At 38.0% G+C, this 22,708-nt stretch overlaps 1 protein-coding gene and 1 pseudogene across 3 annotated transcripts in view; both read left to right on the top strand.

Moving 5' to 3' along the window:
* The window catches only part of PRKD1 (protein kinase D1), a 318,415-nt gene that overhangs the window by 26,797 nt on the left and 268,910 nt on the right, over positions 1-22,708 (top strand). The gene's annotated exons all lie outside the window — the stretch shown is intronic.
* On the top strand, positions 21,826-22,395 carry LOC118536398 (large ribosomal subunit protein uL6 pseudogene; annotated as a pseudogene).

The following is a 22,708-nucleotide window of genomic DNA, read 5'->3' as shown; positions in this document are numbered from 1 at the left end:
CCATGAGCATGGAGTATTTTCCCATTCATTTGTGTCTTCTTCAATTTCTTTCATCAGTGTCTTGTTTTTAGTGTACAGTCCTTTTATCTTCTTGGTTAAATTTACTAGTAGGTATTTTATTCTTTTTAATGCAGTTGGACTGAATTCATTTATTAGTTCCAACAGTTTTTTGACAGAGTCTTTAGGTTCACTATAATATAAAATCATGTCATCTGCAAATGTCAAATAGTGATGGTTTTACTTCTTCCTTTCCAATTTGGATGCTTTTTGTTTCTTTTTCTTGCCTAATTGCTGTGGCCAGGACTTCTAATACTATGTTGAATAAAAATGGTGAGAGTGGGTGTCCTTGTCCTGCTCTTAGAGAAAAATCTTTCAGCTTTTCACCATTGAGTATGATTTTAGCTGTGGGCTTTCATATATGGCCTTATTTATGTTGAGGTATGTTTCTTCTATACCTACTTTGTTGAGAGTTTTTTTCGTAACTGGACATTGAATTTTTTCAAATGCTTTTTCAGCCATTATTTCTTCAAATAAGTCTTCTGTCCCTTTCTCTCTCTAATTCTCTTCTTTTTCTTCTCCCTATAATACAAATGTTATTCTGCCTGATGCTGTCCAATAGTTCCCTTAAACGATCTTCACTTTTAAAAATTCTTTTTTTCTTTCTGCTGCTCAGGGTGAGTGTCACTGCCCTGTCTTCAAGCTCAGTGATCCTTTCTTGTGCTTCATCTAGTCTGTTGTTGAACCTCTCTAGTGTATTTTTCAATTCAGTTATTGTATTCTTTAGTCTGTGACTTCTGTTTGGTACCTTTTTATATTTTCTATTTCTTTCTCACTGTGTTTATCTTTTCTCTCTGCTCTCTCATCTATTCTTTTCCTGAGTTCAGTGAGCGTCTTTGTGACAATTACTTTGAACTCTTTATCAGGTCAGTTACTTATTTCCATTTCATTAAGTTTCTTTTTTTTCTGAAGCTTTTATTTTGTTCTTTTTTTGGGAACATATTGCTCTGTTTCCTCATTTTGCTTGACTTTCTGTGTTTGTTTCTGTGTATTAGATGAAACAGTTACCTCTTCCAGTCTTGGAGGAGTGGTTTTTTGTAGGAGATAGATCTTATTTTCAACTTTGCCCTAGCTCTTGTTTGTCTTTCAAAACTCTGTGATTGTCTAAACACCCTGGATTTATTCCTGACAGGTCCCAGTCACTGAGGGTGTTTTAAGACCTGCCAGTGTTCCAAAAGGAGGGACCTCCATCAGCACCTAGTGTCAGGCTGATTGGAAGCTAGACCCTCGGGTAGCAGCTTTTAAGGTTTGCAAATATATACTGTTCTGTGGCACTGCATTTGTAAACCCTGCTGGCCTACAGACCAGGAGATCTGGAGGTGTTCCCTGGGCCACGTTGTAAAAACTGGGGCTTCAGACAAGTATAGAAGTCTCTTTCTGGAGGTAGTGATGAGCTATAGCGAAACTAAGGGAGAGAGTAAAGATGGCAACCCAGCTTATGTTCCCTGAGAGTGGCTCAGAAGCTTCTAGATGTGTGGCAAAGCTGAAGTCTCCCCTTCAGGGTGAAACTGAAAGACCAGGGCTGGGGGATGTGGACATTGGTGGGGGGAGGGTGTGTTTCATTCTGTTGTCTGTGTAGTGCCCTGGGGGTGGTAGCCTACCAAAAGCTTTCTCTTCAATGTTACAGTCCCCTGAGGCGCACCAACAGAAGCCCCTGGCCACCAGATGATCAAGGGGTGTCCTCTGTGTGTAGTGCATTGGCACCTGGCTTAGGAAGGCGGTGGGAGAGTGGTGGGCTAGGACATGCCTGCCAGCTTTTGTGGGTTTGTGGGAGAGCACAGGGCCAGGGTATCCTGCCACCTTTAGTGGGGTAATAGGAGAGCAAAAAGATGGTGTCCACCATCACCTCCCATCTCCCGGGAGAGTCTCAATAGGCTCCTGCTCCCCTGGCTGATGCTTTAAGATTAGCAAATGAATTACCTTCACATATAGTCTAGGTACTTTTCAAACTTCTGCTTTCGTGCTGGTCCCTGGGGTGAGTCTGCATGCAAGCCCTTTAAGAGAAGTATCTTCATTCTATATAAACCTTTGGTTTTCAAAGCCAGATGTTTTGCGAGGCTCATGTCCCCATTGCAGGTCCCAAGGGTTGGGGTACCTGATGTGGGGCATGAACCCCTTTCTCCTCAGGGAGAAGCTCTGGTTTTGTGACATCCCTCTCAATGATGGGTTGTGGTACTGGGGGTGGTATTTTTGGCAAGACCATGTCTCTGCCTCACCTACCTACCTTGAAGTGGCCCTTTTACTCTTTGTTATGAAGGAGCTGTTCAGCTAGCTTTCAGGTCTTTTTCAGAGGGAATTGTTCTATCCGTAGCTGTAGATTTGGTGTGGCCATAGGTGGAGTTCAGGATCGTCCTATGCCTCCATCTTGGGTTGCTCCCCTATTGCTTTATTCTTTGAGCTCATCTCAAGAAGAGAAAGCATTACTAGTTTTCTGTTTTTATGTAAAATGTCCTCCAAATCAAACTTCACATGCAGATAATGTTTTGAGTATTGCAGAGGCCTTTTTTTCCTGATAACTATGCATCACTATCTCTTTAGCAATAACTCAGCTTTTTTTGGATGACTTCATAGGCTTTTGGTGGGTCCTATTTTGCTTGATAGCTTACTACAGCTATTGTGCACTGAACAGTTAGTTAGCTGTCAAAATACTATGAGATCATACAGAAGCAGTCAGTTTCTGCCAAGTTAGTAAGTTTCAGAACTCTAATTCTTAATCATATCTTTAGGAAAAAACAGAATAACTAGACACCTACTAGATACATAGCACTTTGTCTATTTTCTTTCCTTTTTTCTTTTTATCTTCATAAAAAATGCTCTGAGGTTGCAGTTGTTCTCTAATTTCACAGATTAGGAAACTGTGACATGAAGAATTTAATAACAAGGCTGCATAGTTAGTAAATGGCAAAGGTCTATTTGCTCCAAAACACTTGTTTTCTCACTGGATCATAGTTCCGTGCTAGAAATCATTATGATGCAATGCACAGGGTTGCCTTAAGTATGGCATTTGTCATCTGGCCATGGAAAACACCCCCATTTTCAAAGTGAATTGGAAATATTAGAGCTGTTTGTATGGTTCCATCAGTGTAGAGAGTTAGTGGGGGCTTTGGAACACAACTTCCTCCCCAACACATACTTCCTCTTTCTTTCTTCCATAGGAGTGTTTGTTTTTAATTCCGTTCTTAAAGTATCAGTTCGAAACATAAAAATATTATATAATGCTTCCCTGTGTAGTGAATTTTAACTCTAAGGTTAAATGTGAGTTGCCTCAGTCACACTGTTTACTACCAAATAGGCTCCAACTTAGGAGGCACAATTTTACTATTTCTGAAATTGGATTATGTCTTATCTCTGTTCTGTAGCATTATGAAGAGTTCTTTCTTTGGTTAGCTGCATGACCTTGGATAAGTTACCAAGCCTCTTTGAGCCTTTTTCTTTTTAAACTTCTGGAAGTATCTCTAGATCTTAATGTTCTACCTGCTTATTGAATAGATCTATTGAAACAGAGTAAACCAAACCTTTTGTAAGCTTTTCAGCTCTATAAACATTTAACATATGGGCTAGTGATTCTCAGATATGAGTGTTTATTAGAATCATCTGCTGATTGTGTGAGTGCTGAGTGCAGAGTCCTGGGATTCACTCCCAGTGATTCTACTTCTGTGGATTTGGGGATTATAAACAGGCTATTATAAAAAGTAGAAGTAGAAGAAGATTGTGCCAATAAGCACGTGAAATTTTATAATAAAAATGCACATAAAACATCTCTAAGAGACTGATTTTTACCTATTAAATCAGTAAAGATGAAAATAGTAGGGGCGCCTGGGTGGTTTGGTTGTTAAGCATCTGCCTTTGGCTCAGGTCATGATCTCAGGGTCCTGGGATCGAGCCCCGCATCAGGCTCCTGCTCGGCGGGAAGCCTGCTTCTCCCTCTCCCACTCCCCCTGCTTGTTTTCCCTCTCTTGCTGTCTCTCCCTCTCTGTCAAATAAGTAAATAAAATCTTTTAAAAAAAAAAAAAGATGAAAATAGTAGTACTTGGTGTGGGGAAATGACTATTTTATGTTGTTGATTGAGTATAAACTTGGAATCACCTTTCTGGAGAATAGTCAGGGAATATGGATTAAAAGGCATAGAAATATTTTTGTTCCTTTGATTTAGCAATTCCAATTCTTTAATTTTTTAAAAATAAAATCCCATGTATACACAATCCTGTATGTGGGCATATTCAATCATGTGTGTAGGAATATCTGGTGCATAGTTGTGTTTTTTTTTTTTTTTAAGATTTTATTTATTTATTTGGCAGAGACAGAGATAGCGAGAGCAGGAACACAAGCAGCTGGAGTGGGAGAGGGAGAGCAGGCTTCCCGCCGAGGAGGGAGCCTGATGTGGGACTCGATCCTGGGACCCTGGGATCATGACCTGAGCTGAAGGCAGACGCTTAACGACTGAGCCACCCAGGTGCCCTGGTGCATAGCTGTTTATGAAAGGAAACAAATTGCAGACAACTCAAATATCTCACAATAAGGCGTTAGGTAAATGAATTATGTTATATCCATGTAACGAAGAATTATGCAGACATTAAAATGTGGATGTAGAACTATATTTTTATTTATTTGAAAGATGTTTGTGATAGTAGTTAAGTGAAGAGGGTTTATGAACATGTGTAAAGTGAACCAATTAAAATTTTGTATATATTCGTAAAAGTCTAGAAAGATACTCTGATCATCTAAAATGGTAAATGGTTTTCTTTGGCTGATGGGATTATAGATGTTATCAATTTTAATAAAATATGAAAAATTTACAGATTTTTGTAATTGGAAAAATAAAAGAAAATAATTTTTTGCTTTTAAAAGGAAAAATATTTAGGGAACTTTGATTATTGATAAATGTCATTATTTTCTCTCAGACTTTGTATCTGTAGCCCCTTTCATCCCCCCATTCTAGTTACTTGGTTTGTTTTCTTCTAAGGCTCTTACAAGAAGACTCATTTGCATGTTAGTTGGGGTTATAGAAGCCAAGGAGGTTCTTGCCCCTTCCCTGATTTCTGTGTCTTTAATTCTCATGGTAAATTGGAATGTCTTAAAGCTCAGCCCTTTTAGAGGATTTTGTGTAACTAAGGTTTAGTCACCATAACATCATGAACTTTAACTTGGTTGCCACATTATCTTGTTTTGGATTGTGTTTGCCCAGCTTTATAACCATATCTGAGAATTTGGCTGATGGCAGGAGAAATAAATTCTCTCTTTTTATTTTCCTGTTAGCTTACTGATTTTCAGGGAGAGAAAACCAGTGATCAACTTCCCCTCCTGTTACTTAAGCAAATACTACTTGTAGGAGGGATAAACAAACCTAAGGTAGGCTAACAGTCTGGATGGGGAATGTGTGTGTGTGTGTGTGTGTGAGAGCATGTGTGTATGTCTGCACATGCATGTAGAAGCTGTAATCCTGATGACTGGGAATGGCTAAAATCAAAAAGACACGAAATAACAAGTGTTGTCGAGGATGTGGAGAAACAGAAACTCTTGTGCGCTGTTGGTGGGAATGTAAACTGGTGCAGCCACTGTGGAAAACGGTATGGAAGTTCCTCATAAAATTAAAAATAGAACTACCATATGGTCCAATAACTCCATTACTGGCTATCTACCCAAAGAAAATGAAACCACTAATTCAAAAAGATACGTGCACCCCTATGTTTATTGAGGCATTATTTACACTATCCAAGATATGGAAGCAACCTAAGTGTTAATCCGTAGATGAATGGAAAAAGAAGATGTGGCGTATATACATATAATGGAATGTTATGCAGCTATCAGAATAAACTGGTGGTTGTCAGAGCGGGGAGGGCTGGGGGTGGGCACAATGGCCGAAGGGGAGTGGGTGATACAGACTTCCAGTTAGGAAATGAATGAGTCATGGGAATAAAAGGCACAGCATAGGAAATATAGTCAATGATATTGTAGTAGTGTTGTATGGAGACAGATGGTAGCTGCACTTGCGGTGAGCGTAGCCTAACTACAGAGATGTTGAATCACTGTGTTGTACACCTGAAACTAATGTAACTTTGTGTCAACTATACTCAAATAAAGAAATTCACAATCTGATGACTGGGAAGCATTAAGGATAAATGAATTTACTGAATTTAAGAGTCAAGAAATCTGATTTAAGCTCTGGCTTACTATATTAACTACATAGGAAAATTATTTAAATTCTTAGAGGTTCTGTTTTCTCATCTATGAAATAGAGGTATTGGTTCCCATATTACTTTACAGGGTTTGGGATTTAATTCAATCAGATAATACTTTGTCCTTCCTTCATTCATTTGTTCTCCAAATATATATGGAGCACCTACTGTATACTAGGCATTATTCTAGGCACATGATCTATTAGTGCACAAAACGGACAAAACCCCTACTTCCTTAGAGCTTACGTTCTAGCAGGTAGAGATGAACAATGAAAAATAAGCATAATAAATAGTAAATTATATAAAACATGATTAGTGCTATGGATAAAAGTAAAAGATATGGGTAAGGAGAACTGAGAGTGGTATGGGTAGAACAGGGTGGTAGGGTGGTGGATGGGGGAGCAGGTTGCAGTTTTTAATAGGGTGTCAGGGTGGACCTTCTCGAGAAGGTGACATTTGAGGAAAGATTCTAATTAGAAGAAAGAGTAGTCATGTAGCCATGTGGACATGTGGGAGAAGAACGTACCAGGCTGAGATGACAGCGAGGGCCAAAGTCCTGTGGTGTTTGAGGGACAGCAGTGAGACCACTTAGGCTGGTGGAGTGAGTGAGATGAGGGGAGCTAGGTATGGTCAGATCGCAATGACTTGTGGGCTCTTTAAAGACTCTAGCTTTCCCTCTTAAGGAGATAGGAGCCATTACAGGCTTGGAGAGGAGACGTGATGTGACCTGATTTAAGTTCTTAAAGGATCACTTCTGGCTGATGTATGGTGACTAGATTGGGAGTGAGAGTGGGAACAGAGGGCCTGGTTAGGAGCTTTTACAGGAATTCCAGGTGAGAGGTGATGGTGGCTTGGGTGAGAATGAGCGGTCTGGGTAGGGAGAGTCATCCAGGAAGCACGTGGAAATGAAGGTGTGTTTATCCTTTTTTTTTTTAAGATTTTATTAATTTATTTGAGAGAGAGAGCACAAGCAGGGGGAGCGGCAGAGGGAGAGGGAGAAACGGACTTCCTGCCGAGCAGGGAGCCTGACGTGGGGCTTGATCGCAGGACCCTGAGATCATGACCTGAGCCGAAGGCAGATAATGCTTAACCGACTGAGCCACCCAGGCGCCCCAGGTGTGTTTATTCTTATAAACATGGTGTTGAGCTAAAGGGTATTCACTTCTCATATATTTTCTTAAGGGCTTAGAATTTAAATATATGTTGTTATTTGAATGTATACTTTTTAATATCAGATGTCTAGAAATTAAATGGGACCTTTTAGTTTTAGTTTACTTTTACTAAAGCTCTTTTGAAGAAATCGAAGTTTCAAGCTCAACAAAGATTGCTTTTGTGCCTCCTCTGACAGTACATGTAGCATATAATCCAGGGGTGGTTCAGTATTGCCCTGGCTTACTTGGGAAATTGAGATGTCCCTACACCACCACCCATTCTCTATCCCCTCTCTAATCACCAAGTCTTGTCCACTGTATTGTTTTTTTTTTAAGATTTTATTTATTTATTTATTAGAGAGGGAGGGAGTGAGAGAGAGCGAGCGCATGCACAGAGGGAGAGGGAGAAGGAGATTCCCTGCTAAGCAGAGAGCCTGATGCGGAACTCGATCCCAGGACCTTGAGATCATGACCTCACTGGAAGGCAGACGCTTAACCAACTGAGCTACCCAGGCGCCCCATCCATTGTGTTTTTGATATCTCAAATCTGATTACTTTCCTCCATCTCCACTGTTAACCCCACGGTCCTAGACATCATCAGTTTTGCTTGTATTACAAGTATCCTCTTCCATTCTGTACTTAGCAAACAGAATTTTCTACAAATGCAAGTGTCATCAAATCATACCCCTGTGTAAAAACCTTCAGTGACTTCTGTAGATTATTTTCACAGGCCCCTGTCCATTCTTCACCTTACTCTGTCCTGTTCTGTGTCCCAGGAGGTGCAGACCACATCACCAGAAATCCTTTGGCTTCTGCTTCCCATTGAAGATGTTATATACTTTCTGCACCTAAGATGAAGTCCACAATCTATGACATGGACAAAAATCTGCAAAGAAGGCCCTACAGGGTCTGACTGATCCACCCAGGAGACTCAGCTTGCCTCTTTTTCCATTTCTGGCCCTGACAGTTGCCTTTCAGTTCCTTAAAGACCCCAAGTCCCTCCTACCTCCTTGTGTTGGTACTTCTCGTTCCTTCTTACTGGACTACTTTTCCTCTACCGCCCTTCCCCTTCACTTGTCTCACCCTTGCCCATCCTGAATGTCTGGGCTTTAATGTTGTTTCCTCGGAGAAACCTTACATGGTTATACACTCCATTTCTCACTAAATGTTTCCTTTGTAGCAGGTGGCATGACTCTACATAAATATTCATGTAACTATTTGCATAATGTTTCTCTTCTCTGCTAGATTCCAGGCTTTGTGAGGTCAAAGATATGCAAGTTTTTGTTTATCTTTTAAATCTCTGCCTCAGAAATACTTGATCCATACAAAGTACTCACTAACTCACTAACTGCCCAGAAAATGCATCCTGAAAGTGAAGATAGCTTCACTGGTTGTTTTCGGTTATTATCAAGGAAATTTTAATGTTAGTGTAGAGTCAGACCTAGGAGCAGAACTAGAATTTCAAATCACAGTGAGAACTAGAATTAGAACCCAGGTGTCTGTGCATTCTTTCCTGTGTTGCAGCTGACCCTCATGAACCTAGCAGTACTATGTAGGAGCCTACGAACCACACGCTAAAGAAAATAATATCAGCAAGGCATTTCTTTCAGTTTTGAAGTTGAAAGAATATATTTTTTCATTTCATATATTTATTGTAACTTTTGTAACTGGAATTATTGACTTTTTTTTGGGTAACTTCAAGAACAAAGTTACATTTAACAAATAGAAATGAGAGAGAGAGGGAAAGCTTTGGCACCAAATACCTGGGTGAAGAAAAAAGAATGACATTAATAAGACTTGAAAAACAGAACTAAAACTAAAAACTAGTTATTTAAAAAATAAAAACAATTCCAGTTATTTTAAAACAGAATAACTTTGGTCATTAACACCCTCGGTATAACTTGAAACAGGAGTATTTGGTCTTGGCAATAATAAACTGCTCTGTTATATGCATTAAATGTATTGAAATCTGATCTTTTACATTTTTCTGTTATAAAACTTTACTTATTCTACTATTTCTACTAGAAAATGGAAATGTATCAAACTCTCAGAGTAGTATAACTTAGTTTTATTTCATCGATTGTCATTTTTTTCATTTTAAAAAGTTTGAATTGTATTTTGAGAAGGTTTATCAATAGCCATTTCAGAAGCAAATAAACAGATATGTTATTGAAATACATATGGTATTCTAAGTATTTCAAATTCATAGAGCTGAATGGAATTTATTTTTAACATTATGAAGAAATAGTCTTTCATGGACATTTTTAATGGTGCTTCTATTCCAAAATAACTTTTGTGGCTGTGACATTCTAGAAATAGATGTATTTGATGGAAATGTTGACAGATTCTTATTTGTAAGCAATGAATGAAGCCACCTAGAATTTTAGTGACTTCCCTTCCAATGAATGGCCATTCATATTTATTATTATCAATTCTAATAATAATCAGTTTTAGAATGCCAGCTGGGCACTGTAGAACATTTGATGTGATCTCAATCTAATGAATCCACGTCTAAAGTACCATTGTTCAGTACACGAAAGCGAGTGCACACCTGAGAAGAAGAGTCAGCCTTGAGCCTTTGCCTTTTCCAGAAATTAATAATATGATAGGAGGTCAGGGCATCTATGCAATAGACCTTTGAGCATTAAGTCATTCTTGGCACACTGCAAAGGAGGGTAATTTGTGTAAGACTTTTATTGTGAAGTCTGTCAGCATGGAAACTGCAAAACAGACTCTTGAAAGAGAAAATGCTTAATACTCTTTCTTTTTTCTTTTTTATTCCTTCCTTCCTTCCTTCCTTCCTTCCTTCCTTCCTTCCTTCCTTCCGTCTGGTGTGGATGGCTAGAAATGATTCCACGTTTAGTAGCACAAGGCACGGAAGATTGTTCTTGATATGAGGAGAAACTTCCTCAATAGTTTGGCGAAGGTGTTTGGAAAATTTGAATCCTTAAATGAAAAGAGAAAACTCAATTAATAATTATTTATCTAGTATCTACTGTGTACTTATCAAGGTATTACATTTAATACGTTGGTGTGTTTTTAAATGAAAGAAAGAATGGTTGTGTGTTGAAATGAAAGAAAGGTGCCAAAGAGCTGTGTGTAGAAAAAATACCTGGAGAATGTGTGACCTGTAAGAAGTGTGTGATAAAACATTCACCGTATATGAAGAGGACATGAAGTTTGGTGAAGCTAAATAATTCTTAATTTATGCCAAAGTGAAGTTATTTACTATTAATATCAGGGCAATAAATTAAGTGACTTATTTGTCAGCATCAGTGCTGACAAATTTTGACAAAAAATTTTGAGAGGTGAATAGAAAGTCCTGTAGAAGTTTTTATAAAAAATAGGGGTGACTGGATGGCTCAGTCGTTTGGGTGTCTGACTCTTGATTTCGGCTCAGGTCATGATCTCAGGGTTGTGGGATTGAGCTCCGCGTTGGGTTCCACACTCTGGGGAGTCTGCTTGGGATTCTCTCTCCCTCTTTCTCCCTCTAGCTCTCCCACCACTCATGTGTGCACGCACTCCCTCCCTCCCTCTCTAAAATAAATCTTTTATTTAAAAATTTTTATAAAAACTAAATATGTATGTATTTATAAGTAGCTAGCTACATGTAAACTCTCTTTCTGAATTTAATTCCATGAATATCTCTCTAGATATTTCTCAGAAAATGTATATTTTATGTAAGGGCTAAAATAGAGGTATTTTTTTTTTTTAAATCTCAAAAAGGGATTAAAAAATACCAAAAATTTACCATTCAGTAGTAAAAGCAGAGACTGTGCCTCGGAGAAATAAAAGAGGGTTAAGATCCTATTCAATTAGAGGGATGCTTGCAGAAGAGGTGTGCACTGGAATAGACCTTGAAGAGGAGCAGCTTATTTGTGTATATGATGGTGGAGAAGGGAGAGGCATCAGGACTGACAGTGATGGACTGTAATAGTATAATAGCCCTAAGGAGGGCACGTACTGAGTGGAGCACTGGGTGTTATGCGCAAACAATGAATCGTGGAACACGACATCAAAAACTAATGATGTAATGTATGGTGACTAACATAACATAATAAAATAAAATAAAATAAAAAAAGAAAAAAGAATAGTCTAATAGCCCGTATGTGTGTGTGCATGAGAGAAACTGAGGAAAAGGAAAACTGGTATCTAACTAAATATTTCACTTGTGGCTTTTGGTTACACCATGCAGTTGGACAGACGGTTTTGCCATCCAAGGTGGCTCTGTTTTATATGATTAAACTCCACTCTATTTCTGATTATTGCTTGAGTCTCTGAGCAGCCTGTACCTCTGCCACAGCAATGATATTTATGCTTCTTTAAGGGATTTTTTCCACTTATTCATTTTATCTTTGTAGCTTATTACATAGCTGTGTTTTGGGCATCCTGCTAGCATCCATTCACCATATTTGTGCCCTGTGATAAGAGATGTTGTATGTTGGTGCATTTCTTCCTTAATAAATTCTGAGTGTCTCGAACAGTGCCTGGATATAAGCAGGCATTTGTTAAATATTTGGTTAATGTTTTTGGTAGGGATTCTTTCTTGCTGTTTAATACCGGGTATATTTTATGTGAAAGGCAGGTAAAACTTACCACAAGAAACTGTGACCATGGTGGTAGATACAAATTTCAGTCATATGAAGCATCTAATTTCACAACAGTGGATCAGTTTCATAAAAAATTACATATCTTTGTTTATCAGAGTATGTAGTGTCAGACAGAAATTAGGCTTTTTTTTTTTTTTTTTGTATAATTGGTTTCAGTGTTTGCATTCTCATCTATCTGTGTACTGCTAGTTAGGCAATGTCTTCTCTTGGAAGAGTTATTGCATTAGAAGATTTCATTCCCTTGGAAGATACTTGGAATATTTTATCTTTAGCCATTTTATTGAAAAAAAAGGGGGGGCAGGTCAAGGGGCTGATTTCAGTCCTGTGATAGTCCTTTAAGAGTATCTGAATTTGGGGTACCTGGGTGGCTCAGTTGGTTAAGCGTCTGCCTTCAGCTCAGGTCATGATCCCAGGGTCCTGGGATTGAGTCTGGAATTGGGATCCTTGCTCAGTGGGGAGCCTGCTTCTCCCTCTATCCCCCATCCCCCCCACTTGTGCTTGCATGCTTTCTGTCTCTGACAAATAAATAAAATGAAATCTTTAAAAAAAAAGAATATCTGAATTTTCTAACGTTATTGCCTAACTCACCTTCATTTGTTATGTTGTCAGTTTTCGCACCTATCTGTCTGTCTATCCATCCATCTGTTATCTTTCTGTCTGTCTGTCTCTGTCATCTATCTATCCATGTAGCTACTTATTCATCTGTGTATCATCTCTATCATATTATTGTGTCTATCATCTGTCTGTTTCTCTCCTTCTATCATCTATCTGCCCATCTATGTATCTGTTCATCTTCTATTCATCTATCAGTCATCTACCCCTACCTACACACACACACACACACACACACACACACACACACACACACACACATATGTATTTATTTTAGGATACCATTTATTATGTCAGGTACCAGGTCACATTTGTTATTCCTTCCAGCATATTTGCTTTATAGATGAAGAATTAAGAATTAGGGGGCTTAGCTTTCTTGCTCAATTAGTGAATTAGGAGCAAAAATTGATTTTAAAAAGATTCTTTATTTAATGGGGTTTTCACTTTTGAAAGATGCTATTGAGAGATTTAGTCTTTTACTTGTAACAGATTGGGAGAACTAATAAAAATTCTTAACAGTGAGAAAAAAAAACATTTGAAATATCTGAGCATGTCAGAAACTAGCAGTTCTTTGCTTTATCGTAGGAGAACAGGATGGTGTCTAGAGAGGACTACATTTGATAAGATAATGGCAAAAATATTAAAAGAATACTGTGGTAGTATCAATAATATAATCGTCCAGGGATTTAAGAAGTTCATATGCATACAGAAAATGAAACAAATCATTTGAGAACCTTGTTAGAGAATTACCAAGGAAAGATTTTTTGCTTAAGTGATTTCCTGTGTTCTTCAGGGCTAACATTTGTCCAGAAGTTTCTCTTTTGGAGTCAAGGAGAATGCACAGGATTGAAGTCTATCTATGAGCTTCTTCAGATTAGAATTCCCTAAATGCCTGGAGTACTGCCAGCTATTATCGCCAATATTCTCAGTTTGCAGCCTAGGGTATAAAAATATGTAAAAATACATATTTTTAATAAGCAAATTTGGGGGTTATGACTGTTATATTATTTCAATTCCAATGTGAACAGTTTTTATAGTGAAATGATCTTAGTTATTTTATGCTAGGGTAGCATAGCATAGACCTTTGACTTTGTCTCTATACTTCTTTTTTTTCTTTAGTAGCACTTATCTCATTATTGTCTTACCACAATGTAATTTCACATTTATTTGTGTGATTCTCTAACTGCTGTCTCCTCTGTTGGACTCCATGTTCCACAAGAACACTTTTCTGATTCCTTCTGTAGCCTTAGAGCCTAGGATTATGCTGTACACACACACACACACACACACACACACACACACGCTCTGTAAATTCTTGTTAGGGGAAGGAAAGGACCTCTGAGAGACTTTTAGACTAGGCTAGATAAGAACTCACTACAGCGGGGCGCCTGGGTGGCTCAGTTGGTTAAATGACTGCCTTCGGCTTAGGTCATGATCCTAGAGTCCCTGGATCGAGTCCCGCATCGGGCTCCCTGCTCGGCAGGGAGTCTGCTTCTCCCTCTGACCCTCCCCCCTCTCATGTGCTTTCTCTCTCATTCTCTCTCTGTCAAATAAATAAATAAAATCTTAAAAAAAAAAAAAAAAAAGAACTCACTACAGCATCCCTGACTGCATAATTTTCTAAATGCTCAAAAAGCCTATTAAAGATAGAATTGTCTTTAGCAGCCTATAGCTTTTATTTTTTATTTTTTAAAAAAGATTTTATTTATTTGCAAGAGAGAGCACGAGTGGGGTGAAGAGTAGAGGGAGAAACAGACTCCCTACTGAGCGGGGAGCCTGAGCCGGATCATGACCTGAACCCAAGGCAGATACTTAACTGACTGAGCCACCCAGACGCCCCAGCCTATAGCTTTTAAATGATACCTTTTCCCATTTTGAAAATCCTTCTTTGAGTTACTTGGATGTATTCATAACTAAAAACACGTGGATACATTGACTTGTCTGATTTTCCCCAAAACATTTTTTTTACCTTGAAGAAAATAACAATATATATTAGATACTTGCTTGTATTTGCGGATGAGAAAATTGGGGTGAAGTCCTTTTCTTATGATCACTTAATTAATAATTAAAAGGAAGATAGAAAGAATTGTATTCTTTTATCTCTCTCTTTTTTTTTTTGCAAAGAAGAGAATAACCGCTTAGTTTTTCAGGTGCTTCTTTCTCTATTTAGCTGTGCAGTTATATTGCAAGTGATGAAATTGTTACTTCATTTTCAATACATAACTCTTTTATTCCTTTTTCAAATGTCCATGGCATTGGTCAGCACTTCAGAAAAAAGTTTAAAATGTGAGCAACAATATTTCTAGAAGAATACTTCTAGTGCTTCATTATTAGGTAATGCTATTAGTTGTTTCATATAGGTTTTTTTCATGTAAATGGAAATTTTTTTTATCCCTAATACTAGTAGATAATAGTATAAACATCTATTAATATTAAAGAAGCACTGGTAGAGATCATTGCAACTACAAATCTTAATCAAAATTTTGGTTCGGGAATAGTCTTTCTAATTTATATCCGAAACATAATTGTCTTTAAAATAATAATTTCAATCATATTAGGCGAGCAGTATTTATACTTTTTTTTTTTAAGATTTTATTTAATTATTTGACAGAGACACAGCGAGAGAGGGAACACAAGCAGGGGGAGTGGGAGAGGGAGAAGCAGGTTTCCCGCCAAGCAGGGAGCCCGATGCGGGGCTCGATCCCAGGAGCCTGGGATCATGACCTGAGCTGAAGGCTTAACGACTGAGCCACCCAGGCGCCCCAGTATTTATACTTTTAAATTGCATTAAAATTAAGATGAGTTTAAGAAAATAGTATCAAGGACTAGAGGTCTAACGCTGCTAACTTTAGTAATGTTACTCTGAGGAGAACCCAAGCATGTTAGGGTTGTGGGGTGTTTGCACACGTTAGGAACACAGCAGTTCAGGGGATAGAAGATATCTGCTTCAGAGCTTTAAGTCAATATCACTACTTGAATAATGAAGTGTTAGCTCTGCTCTGCTTTACCCAGCACATTATTTTTACCTTATTTCATCTTGTACATTGTATGCTTTTTTGGTGAATTTTTTTTTAACCATTTTAGAAACAAGGTTGAGTATGTATCAATAAATATGGTAAATAACTTAGGGTTGTAGTAATAATAACTTACACCTTACCTAGGAACTGAATCTCTGCTTTGTGTGGTGTACTTGTTCTTTATATCACTCCTCCACTTTTTTTCCCCATTTCATTGCTATGTGGACTTTTATTCCCATTACTCACTTATGTTAACCCTGTGGGTCAATATGGATGTTACAGATTCCCTCATATACCGCTGTGACTTATTGTCCTGTTAACCTTGAATTGTACCATTTAGGTCTGATTTTTTTTTTTTCTTCTCTTGAATATATTTGCTTACTAATAGGTTAACTAAAATATGCCCTATGTTCCAGGTCTCAAGTATCCCTTCAAGGGATGCCTTTCTAGCCTAATTCATGTAAAAGTTGATCTATCTTTCTGTAGGTCTTCCAGCATGATTATATTTGTCCACTCATCTGGGCATTTATACATTGCCTCGAGTCTTATTCACTGGGGCTCATATCACTTACAACATATCACACTGTGTATTTATAACCTAAGCTTTTCTTCTTCATTTTGCAGTCTTTGAGAAAAAGCGGTCTACCTTATATACTGTCCTATCTCTCAGGGAGCCTGGAGCTGTTCTTGTATAGATTAGGTGCTCAGTTTTCTCCTCCTTGTCTTCACAGAACAGATACCTTACTTCATGCTTCTTTGAAATCTTGCTTCTACTGCATCAGTGATATGGACATAGTAAATATACTACACATGCAGATATGATACAGATCAAATCTTCATGCATCAGAGAGGGCATGCATTTTGTTGACACCACATCGTGTACTGGTTGCACCCCTAGCAGGAGACCTAACCATCTTTGTACAAGAGGAAGGGAGAGCGATAGTGGCATTAGGCTGTGTTAAAAGTATTCAAGTCCACCTGCAGGGCAATTGGGATTGCTTTCTGGGTTTTTTCCTGGAGTTTGAGCTGAGAGAACGCATTAAAACCATCTCTAGAAGATTTTATATTAACATTGGCAAGAAACAAACAATTGACATCAGGCATAAGTCTTAATTTGCGTTATGCTTTTGGCGCATCGTTGCTGGGAAAATTATGCTAATCCTCACCATCTGCAGCTACCAGATGTGCCATTGAGAGGTGCACAAGTTCCTTTCCAGAAAACTGCTCGATGTCGAATGTCAATCATTCCAGTTAAAATGACAGCACCTACCATCAGAGGAGGGAAGACAACTACAATTCATGTTTTTTCTTTACCATCACATACAAATCTGGATGATTAATACTGTGATAAATGTAGCTGACAGAGGAAAACTAACAAATGTAGTTGCTCAGTCCATCTTTTGTTCTGTTGCAAAATAGCTATGGAATCTGTTAAAGACTATCTCATTGAATATACATGTACAGTGGGTGTGGTTACGTTCTGCTGACTGCATTACATTTCTTGGCTTGTATGGTTTATTATATTAAGAGAATTGGCTGGAAGGGTGTCAGCAGATGGTGCTAGGCACAGAGTAAGTTTTGTCATTGCATGGTTTAGCATGCTTCCAGGAACTCTCTCCCAAATACGATTTTTGAAAATAAACTTGTTCATTTGAACAAACTGACAGGTTCTTCCCCGAGAGTCGTATATCATAAAAGACATTGCCATCAATTTACTGGAACTATGATTTTGTTCCTTTTGGTTGGGAGGAAGAGAACAAGAGAGAGTAAGAAGTGGTGACAATCGACTTTTATTTAAAATCTTTAATGTTTTACCTGGATCTGGATGTATCTACATTTAGACATATTAGGAATCCTTTCTGTACTAGTTTCATACTTTTTAGTTTTGGCAGCTACTGCTAAGCATTACAAGAATGCCAGGGCACAGAAGCACATTGAACATACCAGGTACACCCTAAAATTCCATTGATTTCTAGAATATTAATGAATAACAGTGTACGCCAGCAGCTGGACCTTACTGTGAGCCTTCCTTGTTCAAGAATGTGTCAGAGTGGGGAGCAGGTGCCTTCCTCCCCTTTCCCTCATTCCTTACTCAGGTCCCTGCCAGCCACACCGTGCTGTTGCCTCAAGAGGCTTTGTGTGGACATCAGAGTATTTTCTCATAGCTTAGGTATTCTGTAAACTCATTCTAACCAATGTGTCCAAAAAAAGTATATTTTCATTTAAATTACACTCCTTAGGGAATGGGGAATTCCCCCTTAACCCTGCTAACTGCTGTTCTTAATCAAGTTTTGTCAGGAAATGGGGCATTTTTTAGTCATAATTATTTCTCCAAACTGCCTGTGATGAATATCTGAAGTCATCCCTTTGTCCCATATTGGTATGTGGTGGTGTTCTTAAATCCTGAGTAAATGGGAATTTATAAAGGAATACGAAAGAAGAGGCAGCTTAGTGCAAAAAATAAGGGTTCCTCTGGATGAGTAGGAGATCATGAATGTTGAAAGAGTTACACTGTTTTGTCTTTTTGAACGATAGTGCTCCCTGAAAGTTCATCTCAGAGATAAATACAACTGTGTTTTATTTTCTCAGGACTGAGGAAAAGAGCCTACAAAGGAAAATATTTTAAGCAATTTTCGTCAGTCTCTGTACCTTTGCCCTACTTGTTCTTGCTGCCTAGAGACTTGTCACTTTACCTGTGCAAACCTGGGCTCAGCCCCAGGTAAATTTTTGCTCATTCCCAAAGCTTAATTTCCTCATCTTCTTTCTGGAGTGCCTTTTTTTGACCTTTCAGGGAAGAATTCTGTGCTTGCTTCGTTCTGAACCCCCAGCCTCTTTCTCTTCTACTCTTGAGTGAACTGCTCACCTGGTCTAGTAATAATAATAAGCTAGCATCTGTCTTTGTCGCCTTACTGAGGTCCTTGATGTGTTGAGACTGCTCTCTTTTTTGTTTTGTCAGATATAGCTTTGAATCTGTCTCTGGGACATTATAGCATCTATTAAATATTTGTTGAGCAAATAGATGGGTGAATAATATTATATATTATTCTTACATGCAGAGTTTCATATATGGAGAATCATCTTCAATGTCTTTAAGGTTCATGAGAATATAACATTTTGGACTATAAATCACAGACAAAATAATTCGTGTCTCTTAATTTTGAAATATGTAATAACATAATGTGTTCTATTATCATTGGTATTGCTAACATTAGACTTGAAATATTAATACATTGGTGTATATATGTATGTTTTTATAAAATCTTATTACCTTTCAGTGTTTCAGTCCAGTTTTACATTTGAAATATTTGTCATATATGTTTCACGTTAAAAAAGAAGTTAGCTCACTGAAAATCCTGATAGCAAAAGTCACTTTTAAACTTTTATTCATTGTACAAGCAGAACATTGCATACATTTTGAAAAAATTCTTTTAGTCCTAGTGTTAGTAAATTACTCGTGATATTTTTGTCTGTACTCCTGTAGACCTTTTAAAATGTACTTATGTACAAACTTTTAAATAAAAGGAAGATCGCACTGTACATACTGTTCTTTAACTGAGCATCATTTTTGAGTTGACAAAATTACCCAAAACATTTTAGGGTAGGAGTTGCCATTTGATGATCATCTCTGCAGATGATGCTCACATTGAAACTAGAAGGTCACCCATATGGAGAGGTTAAAAATAAAATCTGCTGGCCTTCAAAATCCTCTTATCAGCCACCTAACGGGGTCAGATACTGACAATGATGCATCTGAGAGCAGTGAGTAAAGACAGATTGCAGAAGTTTCATAATTGTGAATTGTGTTCTCAATTTATTCATTTTTGCTTATGTTTGTTCCCTGTCTTGGGGTCTCTGGACTGTGCAAATTTAGGTGGCAAATCTCAGATGTAGCCCCAAAGGGCTAGTAGTTATTTACATATTCATGTATGAAATAAAGTATTTTATGATATGTCAATCAAATATACCCAGAAATCAGAAGACAAGTTTTTTCCCAAAGTAAGTTCCATCTAAATGTAGCTAAAAAGAGCTACTTTGTCATTAAAGTGAATGAATATTCATTTTTAGAACAGACATGATGTTTGGATTGTGTTAAACATATGTCTGTTAGTGAAAGTGTGAGTCACAAAGAAAATTTCATCTAAAAATAATATCTATAGAAAAAAGCAATAAATATACATATGGAAAAATACTTCTTTTTTCTGTAAACTTTTACTTCTTTATTTTTAATGCTTGTGATATCATGTATTTATTTTCTGTTATTAAAAGAAATGGTTGACCATGTTCAGAATAGCATGATTCACAATGGCTCAGAGGTGGAGTCAACCCAGGTGTCCCATACAGGGATAGATGGATTAACAAGACATGGTATATACATACAATGAAATATTATTCAACCCTAAAAAGGTAGGAAATTCTGACACATGGTATACCGTGGATGAACCTTGAGGACATGATAAGATTAAATAAGCTAGTCACAAAAAGACAAATGTGTATAATTCCACTTATATGAGGTATCTAGAGTTGTCAAATTCATAGAAACAGAAAGTAGAATGGTAGGTGCCAGGATCTGGGGAGAGGGAGAAATGGGGAGTTGTTTAATGGGTATAGACTTTCAGTTTTGTGAGATAAAAAAGTTCTGGAAGTTGGTTGCATAACAATGAATAGACTTACCCCTTCTAAACTATATAGCTAAAAATGGTTAAGGTAGTAAATTTTATATTATGTGTATTTTGCCACCATAAAAAGAGAGAGAAACTGGAGAGAAAGTATAATTTTTAGATTGGAGCTTATTTATTTTTAACCATAATTGTTTCTACAGAATAGATACCTAGGATTGGTCTTGGACCTTTAACAGGATTATGATATAATACATGATTACTGATCAAATATAGATATATAAGAAAACTAGTTAAGGCTCAGTGGCAAGTGACTTGTCCCTAAATTGTCTATTTTAATTATTTTTGGTAGAAAACACTGGGCATTGTAAATTATTATTTGTAGAATAATTAAAAGCTAACTACGGGGCGCCTGGATGGCTCAGTTGGTTAGGCATCTGCCTTTGGCTCAGGTCATGATCCCAGGGTCCTGGGATCGAGCCCCGCATGGGGCTCCCTGCTCAGCGGGAAGCCTGCTTCTCCCTCTCCCACCTGCTTCCCTCTATCACTGTCTCTCTCTCTCTGTCAAATAAATAAATAAAATCTTTAAAAAAAAAAAGCTAGGTAAAGTATTAAAATCACCATGTTCAAATATGTATTTAACAGAACTTTGCTTTTTAATGGTTATTAATAAATAATCCAGAGACATTGATTTATTCACAGATTTATTGATGGCTTACTATTGTGTTAGAGACTGAGCTGGGTTCAGACATATAATGATGAATAAGTTAAGTCTTGTCCTCGAGGAATCTAAAGTCAATTGGAATGGAGTGGGAGGAGAGTAGCAAACAGAAAATTACAGTAAAGTACCATAAAGATTATGAAAGGGGTAAATTAAGAGTATAATGGAAAAATGTAGGGTTTTGGGAGTTCAGGGTTTCTGTTTTGGGGCTTCAGGAAACAGCTTGTGGAAGAACCAGTAGCTTTGTTCAGTGAAAAATATAAGTTCACTGGGTGAAATGTTTGGAGGAGAAAATGGAGGACACTAAATGCAGAGGCTGATGGGTCGAGAGAGCTTCCGGTCGTTTTGCCGGGAGAGTCCTTTATGTCTGCTGTCCTGGAGTGCATGGGTTCTCTTTCACTGTCCTAAGTCCAGGTTTGGTGGTGTGCCTGTGGGGCTCAGCAAACGTGGCTTAGTAACTGAGACTAGTTTACTGTGCTTGGAACACTGAGTTTAGGGTGGGGGAGGGAAGAGTTTACTGTGCTTGGAACACTGAGTTTGGGGTGGGGGAGGGGAGAGATGCCACAGGTAAGGTGAGGCTACATTATGAAGATACGTGCCGCCTTGTAGCATGATTCTGGCAGTGAAGAACCATGCAAGATTTTTATAGAGGAGAGTAGTAGAGAGAGATTGGTACTTCAGAAATTTGATTGCGGATTCACTGAAGAGAAGAGATTGAAATGGAATGAGAGGCAGGGCCATCACTTAATAAGCTGGCAGTATCGTGGGGACAATAACTGACATTGGTTGTAGGGATAGAAAGGAGTGAGTGACTTCCAGAGCTATTAAAAAGCTAGACTTGCTCTTTGCCGCATCTATTGTGAGAATGAAGGCCATTCTCAGTGATCAGACAGTTGACATTCCAGAAAAGGTCGGCATCACTCTGAAGGGACGTACTGTTACTATGAAGGACCCCAGAGGAACTCTGCGAAGGGACTTCAATCACATCAGTGTAGAACTCAGTCTCTTTGGAAAGAAAAAGAAGAAGCTCTGGGTTGACAAATGTTGGGGCAGTAGGGAAGAACTGGCTACTGTTCTCACTGTCTGTAGTCGTGTATAGAACATGATCAAGGGCTTTACACTGGGCTTCCCCTACAAAATGAGGTCTATGCATGCTCACTTCCCCACCAACATGGTTATTCAGGAGAATGGTTCCCTTGTTGAAATCAGAAATTTCTTGGGTGAAAATATATCCGCAGGGTTCAGATGAGACTAGGTGTTGCTTGTTCGGTATCTCAAGAAAGCTGAGTTAATTCTTGAAGGAAATGACATTGACCTTGTATCAAACTCAGCTGCTTTGATTCAGCAAGCCACAGCAGTTAAAAACAAGGATAACAGAAAATTTTTGGATGGTATATATGTTTCTGAAAAAGAAACAATTCAGGTTGATGAATAAGATCTAAGTTGCCCAGCTATAGAAACAGCAAGATGTCAGATGATTTTTTAGATTTATTTGTGATATTTTAGTAAAAGGTGAAAGATTTATTTGATCTGAAGAAAAACCAGAGTATTTATTTGTGTTTTAAAGATGCAATTAAAGTTGTGTTGATTTGGATTTTTTTTTTTTTTAAAGTTAGACCTAAGATTTAAAAATATTGAGTGTGAGTTTGTGTGTGTGTGTGTGTGTGTGTGTAAGTGAGTTTGTGGGGGAGGGAAAAGGATGACATTATGGCTTGGACTAGTGGAGAGAATGCTGGAGCAGTTCACCA

This window comes from Halichoerus grypus, chromosome 8, assembly GCF_964656455.1.
Source record: "Halichoerus grypus chromosome 8, mHalGry1.hap1.1, whole genome shotgun sequence".
In the NCBI taxonomy this organism is placed as follows: Eukaryota; Metazoa; Chordata; class Mammalia; order Carnivora; family Phocidae; genus Halichoerus; species Halichoerus grypus.
Note: the sequence above shows the minus strand (reverse complement) of the source record. Positions and strands in the feature narration are given on the sequence as shown.